Source organism: Lissotriton vulgaris, chromosome 1_1 (genome assembly GCF_964263255.1).
Source record: "Lissotriton vulgaris chromosome 1_1, aLisVul1.2, whole genome shotgun sequence".
Taxonomy (NCBI): Eukaryota; Metazoa; Chordata; class Amphibia; order Caudata; family Salamandridae; genus Lissotriton; species Lissotriton vulgaris.
In genome coordinates, this window is record NC_141685.1 from 568,138,741 (window position 1) to 568,151,257 (window position 12,517).

The window sequence follows — 12,517 nt, forward strand, 5'->3', positions numbered from 1 at the left end:
CACGTCCACCTTAGCTGACTTCCCCATGACCTGGCCGAGCTGACTCCACTGCCTTCAGCCAAACCTGTTCGGGCAGTTCCTCGCCCAGTGGCCGAGTAAGATAGCATCAAGGCACAACATGCCATAAACCATTCACTACATACAAACCATGTTATCCACACACATACACCTGTCCATGTTTCTTGTTTATAGCCGGTTTTACGATGAGGAGGTGCCCGATTTTATTGGGGTTTCATCGATATCTGATGGTAGTTCTGGGCCGAGCTGGGTCATCTATCACAAACTGGACATCAAAAATGTGGGTTTGCCATCATGACTTTGCTTTTTTAGTGTTTTGAAAATATGTATATGACCGTATTGTAAACTAAAGAATTCTTGCCTGCAGCCGTTATTTTTGTATAAAAGGAGAAGGCTGGTTCTGTAAAAACGAACAGTCTCCTGAGAATCTACAAGCCGTGCTGTTGTACTTCTAGGACGCTTGTTACTTGGTTGCAGCCAATAAAACTCGATCTTTGACTTCACCTAGAAGACTCTGTGTTTCTGTGGTCCGGAACAGGAAGAACTCAAGAGGTCTTCGGGTGTTTTCCCCTGGCACCACCGGGTTCCTGAAAACCCGGCACCTCAGTTGGCGCCCAACTCGGGGCGGTATCAAGCGGTGATGGTCCAAGCCAGATGTTCGTGAGGAGCTTCGTGTGAAAATTCCAGAGGACGGCCAGCCACTTCAGCGACCCCTGTATGTCGACGTGGTTCCGAAGGTCTTTGCTGCGAGGTTCCCCGCGTCCCGACGGCTACGAAGGACTGCTGCCCTGACTATCGCCCTGTTTTGGACCCAGTGATCCTTGGTAGAGCAAAACGATAGACGAGTCTTCTAGTGACATCATCGATCATCAATACTTCAGTTAAGTATAAGTGGAGCGTCTCCCAGTCCTTAGTTTGATTCTTAGTTTTGGTATCCTTGAGATACACCTTGTTTGGAACTTGCAAGCGCCAAAACCAAGGGATTCGTGTATTCACGAAAATATCGTATTCGATAATCCTTTGAAGTTTGAAGCTAGACTAGTGAGCAAAGATGCCTGGTCTTAGCAGACTTGGAAACTTGTTTTGTCTTGGTTGTAGTAAGGACTCCCGATTAGAGGATTCGTGTCTGGTTCCTCCGATTGGAACTCCAACATATGAGCTCTATATAAAGCATGGCGCAGGCCCTATCACATATAATGAAGTGTGGATAAAGTACACCAGAAAAGATGGTGTTTTAAAATGGTCCCAATATGGTAGCTTTGACGCAGAAATTTTAGATAATCTCGAGGTCAAACTTTTCAAGAAGAAAGCCCGGCCGGCGATGTTTGACTCCTTTCGCCTATGGCGCAAAGAAGCCAAACAGAAAGAAATGAAATTAGCAAAGAAAAATAAAAAAGGTATGTCAATGGTGCAAGCTGCCATTGCATACAGGGATAATGAGGAAGAGCAGGAGAGTGAACAAATGCTCAGAAGCAAGAAGTTAGCAGTAGATAAATGCTACCCAATGTTGCCACATGAAGGACAAGGTTCAAAAGGGACATCAGAGAAGGATCCATTAATGTCCCAATTACTGAGTTCACCACCCCCATATGCACTAAATGCTACTGCAACCCCGAAGCGCTTTGTTATACCGCGCCCCGGCGCACGAACTCCAGTTCTTACACAAGCACCAGCTCCTCTTCAGCTGGTTCCTACTTCTCCGGCGCAGCCCTCTCAAGGGCCGCTGCCTTTGGTACATACTCCGTCTGCTTTTTCTGCGGCTTTGCCTACTGCTCCAACTGTTCATCATGATACTACTTCTGCCACTGCCTCGACTTCCTCTGCCACTGCCTCGACTTCCTCTTTACATCAGCCTGTCTTTTCTGGCACATCTGCCCCTCCACAAGCTTCTCCTTCTGTTCGACAGAGAGTGGCAAGTACTGTCACTGGTCTGTTCTCACCTTTCTTTGAGTCGCCTAAGACGACCCCTAACACAAGACGTAGACAGTTGCGTAGTCAACTGCCTGATTATCAGCAAAGAGAAGTGCTGAATGAGTTAACACGCAAATGGGTTACTGATACTGTTGGGTATGATGTTCAGTCTGTTATGGAAGTCTTCCGTCAGTGGGACGCACACACTCAGAGATATGTATTCGAAGAGATGTTTGTATATCTTTGCGAAGATTTGGAGACGAATGATCCAAAACGCAAAATGCAGGAATTGTTCCGTATGTGATTCAAGTTTTATGAAGGCATGATTGTAGGTGCCGATGTTGAACGAGCAATAGATTTGTTGTTATCTTATAGGAGTAAGGGAAACGTCTCTAGATCACTGTATGAGGATGACATGTCAGGTAGGAAAAAGGCGCGACAGTACCCCATGAGAGAAGTTCCTCCCGTTTGGAGGGAAGGTGATGCGAATGCGAATCCAGCAATTCCGCCGCATTTCCAGCGTGTATGGGTACATGTCCCCTGGAAAAGATATGAAGTTTTAGCACTCAAGCAGACATTGCCTGATCCTCGCAAAAATCCTGCAGGGTATTATAAGGAGCTATCACAGACTGCCAGCTCGTGTATAATGAATTTAGCGGATGTAGACATGTTGTTTGGGAATGTTGTCCCACAGCCCTTATGGAGTAAGATTCGTCATGCAGATCATGAACCAGAATTAGGTGACACGTGGGCTAATATTACTGCTGCTGATGCTAGACAAGTTGGTGGCGCTAAGCCTGAGCCTTTAGTAGCTGAACCTCCTGGTAGAATTATCACATATATGAAAACTTTACTGCCTGAATTACGTGTGAATTGGGACAAGTTGTCTGCGTGCAAGCAGAAGAAAGATGAGAATGTGTCTGAGTTTTTCACGAGATTTGAAGAGACTTTCGTCGACCATAGTGGTCAGGATATGGCTACCGAAGGTGGCCAAAGATTGTTTGTAGACAAGTTCGTGCATAATCTGCTCCCTGAACTATGTAATAAATTGAAAGATTCAGAGAGTGCTTGGGCTGTTTCCACGTCAGCGCAGATTTTAGCCACAGCCCAGTACTACGAAAATAGGCGCAAAGACGAGCTAGATAAGGCAGATAAAAAGACTAAAGATTTGAAAACTAAAGTCCTTCTCCAGCAAGCCTATCCGCCTCGCGCTACTAGTCAGCCTGATTATCAGCAACCACAGCAGTATTCGAGAAACTCACAACTAAATGGGTCTTCTCAACAGCGTTTACCGTATGGTCCCAATCAGTGTGCGTATTGCAAGGAAGAGGGTCATTTCAAGAATAGTTGTCCAGCTTTATTGCGACGTTTAAATGGTATTTCTGGTGCAAGAGGTAGAGGTGTTCAACAGGCTCCTAGGGGTAGGGGCCGTGGAAATTTCTCCCAGAATGCTACTTCTTTTCCGCCTCAGAATTCCATGAACAGCTTTGATCAACAGAATAACGCGTCTTCTAGGTCAGCTCAGTACTATGCTGATGATTAGTATGCAGAAAACGAGAATGAGGGTAATAATTGCTAGGACAGCCATGGACAAAGAGAGGGAGTTGTTTCAGTTCCAGTAGATCAGAATGGACCTTATGTTGAGGTGATTACATCAGGAGTGTCAGAACCTTTTCTGATGGATACTGGTGCTACAAAAAGTTCAATTATGCACTCAAAACTTCCTGGCGCACCTTTGTCTGGCGAAATGAATGTTTCAGTAGGTTTTTCTGGCGCCCCGGTTAGAAACCCGATTTCTAGTCCTATGCCCCTTTATGTTGGCCCATATGAATTAGAAGCAGGTTGTGGCGAAAATTTGTTAGGTTTGGATTTGTTAAAGAGATTATATGCAACTTTGTACTGTTCTCCTTCGGGAGTACAACTTACCCTAGGTAAAAAAGTGATTTCCCCAATGTATTTGTCAAAGGAGAATATTCCAACTGAATTGTCATCTCTTCCAGATATACTTTGGGCTACTGGTTCTAACGATGTAGGCCTTTTGGAGATAGCGCCATATGTCATAACATTGCGAGCCAATGTTAGGTTGCCACGTATTCCCCAATACAAGATCTCTAGCAAATGTGAAAAGGCTTTGTTAGCGATCACTTACGATCTGATTGAGAAGGATGTCATTGAAGAGACAACAGGCAACATTTGTAACAGTCCTATTTTGCCTGTTTTAAAGCATACTGATCCTTCACAGCCACCTGTGTACAGATTTGTGATTGATCTCAGAGAAGTGAACAAGATTGTTGTACCACAATTTCCAGTTGTTCCTGACATTACTGCCCTATTGACTATGGTTCCAGCTTCAGCCACTTGGTTCTCGGTGATTGATTTGAAGAACGCTTTCTTCAGCATCCCGATTGCTGAGGAGAGCAGAGATATTTTTGGCTTCAATTTAGGAGGTCGAAGCTTTCGCTTCAAACGCGCTCCTCAGGGCTACTGTGAAAGTCCATCTATATTCAGTCAGGCTCTGAAAGCACAACTTGACACGATTGTTCTACCTGATGGTGCGACTCTCATTCAGTACGTAGACGATTTGCTGGTCGCTGCGGATACTGAAGAGATTTGCAAGGAAGCCACATTGTCGTTGTTGCGTCATTTATGTGACATGAAGCACAAAGTCTCTCTTTCGAAATTGCAATTTTGTCGACAAGAAGTGACCTACTTAGGTCACATCTTATCAAAGGAGGGAAGGAAACTGACCCCAGAGAGAATACAGGCAATTGCAAGATTGAGTGTCCAAAGGACACAGAGAGAAGTGCGTGCTTTCTTGGGCATTACATCATATTGCAGACAATGGATACCGAACTTCTCATTGTTGGCCAAACCTTTGCTGGCACTAATCTGTAAAGATACACCCAATCCTGTGCCTTGGTCTGAAGATTGTCAGAAAAGTTTTCACGAGTTGCGTGATGCATTGTGTTCGGCTCCTGTGTTGGGCAACCCCGACTACAGTAAGCCTTTCACATTATACGTCCATGAGAAGGAAGGTTGCGCATTATCAGTCCTGACACAATCCTTTGGGGACAAACAGCATCCATGCGTGTACTTTTCCGCAACTCTAGACTCTGTAGCTAAGGCATTACCAAGTTGTTTGAGGGCCACTGCTGCAGCACCTGTATGTATTCGACAGTCTGCTGGATTAGTAATGAATAATACACTGATCGTTAGGGTCCCACATACAGTAGACATTTGGCTAAACAGAACGAGGACACAGCACTTTACTAGTGCTCGACTGTCAAGTTATGAGCTGACACTGCTAGCGAGTCACATACACATAAAGAGGTGCGATACACTCAACCCAGCCACGTTATTGCCCATTACAACAGAGACAGATGAGGTCGAAAAACATGATTGCTGTTTTAGGACAGAAGAAGAGACAAAAGGGAGAGTAGACTTACAGGACACTCCCCTTCCTGAATGTAATGATGCTTTATGGGTTGATGGTTCATGCTTCAAGTTGCCAAATAGTGATACGACTGCAGCATATGTTGTGACAACATTGCACACGATTGTAGAAACTGCGCAAGCAGCAGAGTTAATTGCACTTACAAGAGCGTGTGTGTTGGCAAAAGGAAAACGAGTGAATGTGTATACAGACAGCCAGTACGCTTTTGGCGTGGCTCACAGTTTTGGACGATTGTGGCGTGAACGTGGGTTCCTGACGTCGCATGGTGCAAAAATACAACATGGTCAGCTAGTTAACGAGCTTCTCGAGTCACTGACCTTGCCACTACAAGTTGCGATTGTGAAATGCAGTGCACACAGAAAGATTCAAGATGATGTTGGTCGTGGGAATGCATTTGCAGATGAAGTTGCGAAAGAGACTGCAAGGAACACAATGAGTCGAATGTATGTTGTAGGTCCTGCGAGATAGATTGCTGATGTGGGTATGTGTGAGGACACTATTGAAAGTGTGAAGTCTATACAGTCCGAGGCCACTGAGAAAGAGGTGAATGAATGGAGAGAAAGTAAGGGTAGATTGGATGCGAATGGTTGTTGGGTCGAATTGTCAGAGCATCAAAGATGGCTGTTACCCGACGCGTATGTACTTGCAGTGGTGACAATGGCTCATGGGATGGCTCACATCAGTGCGAAAGGAATCTGTAAGTTGTTGGCCCCAGTATGGCAGAATAGTGGCATCCCAAAATGTGCAGAGAACTTGGTCAAGAACTGTATGGTGTGTTTCAAGTACAATCCCGGTAGGGGAACTCCAACTCCAGCTGGTCATTTTGCGCCTCCAACGTATCCCTTCGAGGTTTTGCAGCTCGATTTCATCCACATGGAAAGGTGCAACAATCTGAAGTACGTGCTTGTTGTTGTTTGCGCCTTCTCCAGGTGGGTGGAAGCGTATCCCCTTAAGGACAATACTGCCTTGTCCACAGCCAAAGCCCTTGTCAAAGAGTTCTTCCCTAGATTCGGTATGCCTAGAATTGTCTGGAGTGATAATGGAAGTGAATTCGTGGGACGGGTGATGAAGAGAGTGTGTGAGTGTCTAGGCATACACCAGAAGTTCCACGCTGCAAATCACCCCCAATAAGCTGGATTAGTAGAATGCTACAACGGCACATTAAAATTGAAGTTGGCCAAGATCCAAGCCAGCACAGGTCTTAAATGGCCTGACGCCCTGCCTTTGGCACTCCTATCTACCAGAATGACTGTCCATTCCAGACTGGGACTTAGCCCGCACGAAATCGTGTTCGGTCGCCCAGCTAATATATGGGGAGTACCAAGGCCCAAGAAACTCAGCGAGATAGAGCACCCTGTACTGCTTGACTATTTGCACGAATTGACAACTAAATTGAGTGTTTTACACCAACAGGTCCACAGTTCCTCTCCGCCAGCGTCTGATGATCCAGGCCACACGATCGAACCTGGCTCCTGGGTGCTAGTGCGGAACTTCCAGCGAACCAAGAACGAGGAGCCTCGTTGGTCCGGACCCTTCCAAGTCCTACTTGCTACCCGCTCTGCAGTACGTGTCCACGGCAAGAAAAATTGGGTGCACGGCGCCCATTGCAAACGGGTCCCGCTGCCCCTTCCATATGACCGATGGGTCCAGAAGGGAATTGCAGACTCAGAAACTGAATCCGTACCTCGTTTCATGCCCTTCAGTGATGAACGTTTGAAAGGAACTGGTACGGAAAAGGAGAGCGATCGTGTTCTGCAAGGATTTGTTCCACCGTCAATGCAGTTGGACACTACAGAACCTGAAATATTGTTTGAAGACCACACCATACCTGGGAAACAACGATATAATCTGAGGCCAAGAAAAACAAACTAATAAAAGTAAACTAATGAGATTTTCTTTCCCCCAAGAACTATTTTTGATTGTGCAGCTCTCTCGCTCAGGGAACTTGCTCATTTTTGATTTTCGAACCGCCATCCGGTTCTGCTGCTAGGGTCGCCGTTGCCACAGTCTAGGGAGTCTAGGGAGTGCAGCTGTAGACGTTTAGGTCGACGGTTCTGGTTGGTCTAAGGGACTGAACAGAAGCACTCCTTAGCAGAATCAATCTCCCACCGCGGGCAGCAACTAGAGGATGGAGTTTTCAAGGGTAGAGAGACCTGCTAGATCTACGAACTTTGAAAGGAAAATATGCACTGTAATGGCAAGAAAACTATTTTTAGTAATATGCCTTTTAATGTTGTGTAGCATAATGATGTTTTTGGTGGGCTATGCTCTGTTCATTTTTCGAGTTCCATTCATACACAACACTCAGCCCTCACCTCCTCCTACTATTTCCCCGCATTCTTTCCACCCTCTACCTGAACACGAGTCTGCCAGAAGATTAGAATTTGTAAATAATTCATTCGTCCAACTCCTACACCAGCACCAATCTGTAATGAACACCACGAACTGTTGGGTATGTGGACTTATGCCACACACAACAGATAAGGGTATTCCGTATTTTGCCCTGCCATTTGGCTACCATGGTTCTCTGTGGGCATTTCGAGCAATGTTCCCGTTTGCCCTCGAACCATATGTTCCGGGGAAAAACCCAAGCAACAAGGCACTAGTGGCGGGAAATAGAAATATGAGTAGGGATGTCGACACATACAGAACGATTCCCAGAGATGAGTTGACGCCTTATAGTCGATGGAATGTAACTCAGTATGGGATTTCCTTAGCTGAGAGTCAGAAATCAAAGAAATCCTCCCCCATCTGGATAGTACCCCATCAAGGTCACCTGTGTCTGCAGGGAAATGGCAAAAACCCTAGAGCTCAGTTGGGGAAGAGTGTCTGCACTGAGACTTACGTTTTATCGTCTCAGACCTCCCCCTCATTCTTAGCGGCTAAGGGTACCTACTTCGTCTGCCACGACAGAGAGTATACATGGTTGCCCCCTGACTTCTCGGGCACACGTTTTATCTCATTTCTGCTGCCACCCACCTACACGGCCGAGGCAGATTACCACCGGACAAGGACAGTTAGGGGTGTCGTGAGTAAAGACAACACTGCGGAACAGGAGTTTGGAGATTTCGCAAAAGGTTTTCTGCCGTTTTGGGGGCCTATGGTGAACAGCAGGAACATTCGCCAATTGACGAGGGTAGTTGAATCCACCGTGACCGAAACAGCCGGTGCCCTTAGTAACTTGACTGCTGAGCTCCAGTCGGACCGACTTATGACTCTTCAAAATAGGGTTGCCCTAGATGTCATACTTGCAGACCGTGGTGGGGTATGTAGAGTGATCCAATTCAGTTGCTGCATTTTCATTCCTGATAATGCTCCGACAGTGTACCAGGCCATCTCCAAACTGCACAAGATCTCTGATTCCATTCACATGGATAAAGGGGACTGGTCCTTGCTAGGGTGGTTCAGGGAACTGATATCTGCCTGGGGATGGAAAATTCTGATATTCATTGGGATGATCTTAGCCATTCTGTTCCTGTTCTGCCTATGTGTACAGTGCGCTCCTGCAATATGTGGCCTCTGTGCTACATCATGTGTAAGGAAGCCTGTGTCAAGAGACGAATTGAGCAACAGGATGATGCTACAGCAGCATCTCCATAACTTCATGAATACAGATTTGGACTCAGATTAGCATGAGGTATTGCCTATATAAGGGCAAAAGGAGGGTCTGTGGTTCTGAAAATTCTGGGCCCTGCTATAATATGGTACCGAGGCCCAACACTCGTGTCACAAAATATCATCGTACCCTGACGAATTTGGTGTCGGCAGACTGGTAATGATTAGGACATTATCCCTATTCATTTGCGTCGTGATTGAGTGATGCTATCACCCTTAAATCATGGTTTCCGTCTTGAACTCTCGGGTTCCATTTTGTGAACGGCTTCCATCTTGTGGCTTGCCCTCATATAGTCAATTGATTAAGGCTGAGTTTGATCTGAAAGGACACGTCCACCTTAGCTGACTTCCCCATGACCTGGCCGAGCTGACTCCACTGCCTCCAGCCAAACCTGTTCGGGCAGTTCCTCGCCCAGTGGCCGAGTAAGATAGCATCAAGGCACAACATGCCATAAACCATTCACTACATACAAACCATGTTATCCACACACATACACCTGTCCATGTTTCTTGTTTATGGCCTGTTTTACGATGAGGAGGTGCCCGATTTTATTGGGGTTTCATCGATATCTGATGGTAGTTCTGGGCCAAGCTGGGTCATCTATCACAAACTGGACATCAAAAATGTGGGTTTGCCATCATGACTTTGCTTTTTTAGTGTTTTGAAAATATGTATATGACCGTATTGTAAACTAAAGAATTCTTGCCTGCAGCCGTTATTTTTGTATAAAAGGAGAAGGCTGGTTCTGTAAAAACGAACAGTCTCCTGAGAATCTACAACCCGTACTGTTGTACTTCTAGGACGCTTGTTACTTGGTTGCAGCCAATAAAACTCGATCTTTGACTTCACCTAGAAGACTCTGTGTTTCTGTGGTCCGGAACAGGAAGAACTCAAGAGGTCTTCGGGTGTTTTCCCCTGGCACCACCGGGTTCCTAAAAACCCGGCACCTCATAGTGTGTTGGTGTGTCCATGCTGTTCTGTCTGACTCCTACTTGTTGTTTTAGTCACTTGTGAGTGTGGAGAGTGTGTGAGTAGCACATCAATGTTGTGTTTGTTTGATCATCCATGTGTCTTGAGTTTGTTTGTGTAGACTGTGCAGACCTGCAGCTCCACACTGTCTTTGTGGTTGTGCCTTTTATCCTCCTGTATGGCCTGGTGTGTGTGGTGTAATGCCATACCATATGTGTGCGTCTTATGCCTACCTATTGTGAGTCTGCACTCCCTCTTTTTGTGTATGGTACACACCTGCCATGTCCACTACTGACATGCCAAACACTTCACTTTGATGTCTGCTGTCCCCTTGGTATACATATGTGTGTGCTTTTCCATCACTTCATTTGTGACACTGTGCTTTGTGGTGCAGTTCTTTGGACAGGTGTAATGTGCCATTCAGGACATTTCCCCAAAAGCTTATATGTTATGTTCTTGTGCTGTGTATCAGTCATGGTTGCTCATGTGCACTTCAGCTATGTGTGCTGCCCAGTGCTCTGGTCAAGATGGTTCTGCCTTTGTATCCCAGATTTGTGCATCTGTTGATGTTGTTTTGCATGTATGTGTGTTGGCTGTGGCGTTGCCTCACTTCCTGGGTGTGCTGTTGTATTTGTGCTGTGCTGATTTGTGTTGTGTGGGTTGATGTTGTTTCACTCATGTCTATGTGTGACTGGTATGCTTGATGTGCACACACAGCTTGTTGTGCGTACAGTGCTGTGTGTATGTGACCTTGTCATTGCCTGATGTGCATCCTCTGATGTCCTGCAGTGTTTTGTTGCCTGTGCATCTGTAGTTGGTTTGATGTGGCTGTGTTGTTCTCTGATGGTGCACTTCTACTTCTTGTGTGATTTGTGGTATGTTGTCTGTGCATTGTTCCTGAGTGATGAGGTTGCGCACTCCTGTTGTGTCTGTGCTCCCATTGCCTTTCCACAGTTTGGCTGCACAGGGCATGTCTGTTTTTGATGTGGTTCTGTGTGTGTTTCTGTTGGGTTATGTGTTTGTCTGTTGATGTTATGCAGACATTTGTTCTGGCATCCCTGTGTGTGTGTGCTGTTTGTGGCTTCACTGAGGGTGTTTGTGTGTGTCACAGACTGGCAAGTATTGCCAGCCTTCAGTGTGTTTGGCACTGGTGTTGTGTGCTGCTGGTGTGAGGAGGAGTATGTATGTACATTCCTCCTGGTGTTTGGCAGTCATGGAGTGTGTCAATGGGCGATGTGTGTTGTGCTGCTGGTGTACTCCTGTGAAGTCGTTGTATGCATGTGTGGCTGTTCACAGTTTGACTCCAAGGCCTTCCGTTCATCCTTGTGCCTATACATGGTTTGCCTTACTGTCTCCCTGTGTTGTTGCACTGTGGTGTCTGTGGTTTGACTTCACTGACTGTACCAGACATGTGTGATTTGATGGTCTGAGGTGGGTGTTGTGTGTCCCTTGTCTTGCATGTGATGTGCACATGCTTGTTGTGTGTCTTCATGGCCATTCCTTTGTGTACATCCCATTTTGTCTTTCCTATTTGTTGTGCTCCTTTGCTTTTGGCATTTGGTGTGTGTGTCTGTGTGTCAGTCTGTGGTATGTATATGTGACTATGCTGGCTGTGTGTCCATTTGTATGTTTGTTCCTTGTATGTGTTCATTTGGTGCTTGTACTCACGTTTTTTCCATGAGTGTGGTGGTGTTGTGGTCTGTGTGTTTCCCTGGGCCCTGTGCTACAGTGCTGTGTGTTGTGTGTTCCTGTGCAACAATTCCTGCAGTGGCTCTCTCCCTGGTTGTTTGTTGTATGGTGCAGGGTGTGGATTGACCTGGCTTGTGGTTGGGCATGGGGTACACAGGAGCGGCTCATGACATGTGCCTTCATGGAGTGTGCTTATGTGTGGTGGGAGGAGGTGTGGCCCTGGGGTGTTTGTGCCTCACCCATTACTTAGACTGGCCCTGCCTCCTTCGTTGTGCGCATGTATTCCCTTGAGTTCACCTCTGCAGTGACATGACCGGGACATTGCTGCATGATCGCAGAAGACGTGTGTCCCGGATGCAGAGGGGTGGCTTGGTGGCAGGTGGGTCATGTGTGGGTGCCCTTGTGGATGTGTTGCTGTCCCCGGCATGGTGTCTGATGTGGATTTGGACCCTGTGTCAGCCCGTGTATTGTGTGTTGTATTTGTGTAGTTGCGTACCTGCGGCGGCGTCCGTGGCGGGCCATGAGTTGCTGGTGATGTAGCAGGTACAGCACCGGGAACACGTGTAGGGCAGGGTCCATGACGGTCGTGACCGGGTGGTGTTGACCAGGGTTTTGCGCTCGGCTCTCGAACTTCTGCCATCTCTGGTTGGGCGGTGTCTCCGCTGCGGTGCTTCTGCGTGTTTGGGACATCCTAATTTGGCTCACAACACCGTGGTGGCGGGTGCACTTTGATGGCGGTGCTCATCGCTCCGCGGTGGATGAGAATTGGCCTATATTTGGCAATACTAATGTGGCGGATGTAAGTTCAGCTGCTCGCAGGCGGAAAAATGCATTTTTTCCGCACCGCCAGTACGGTGGTG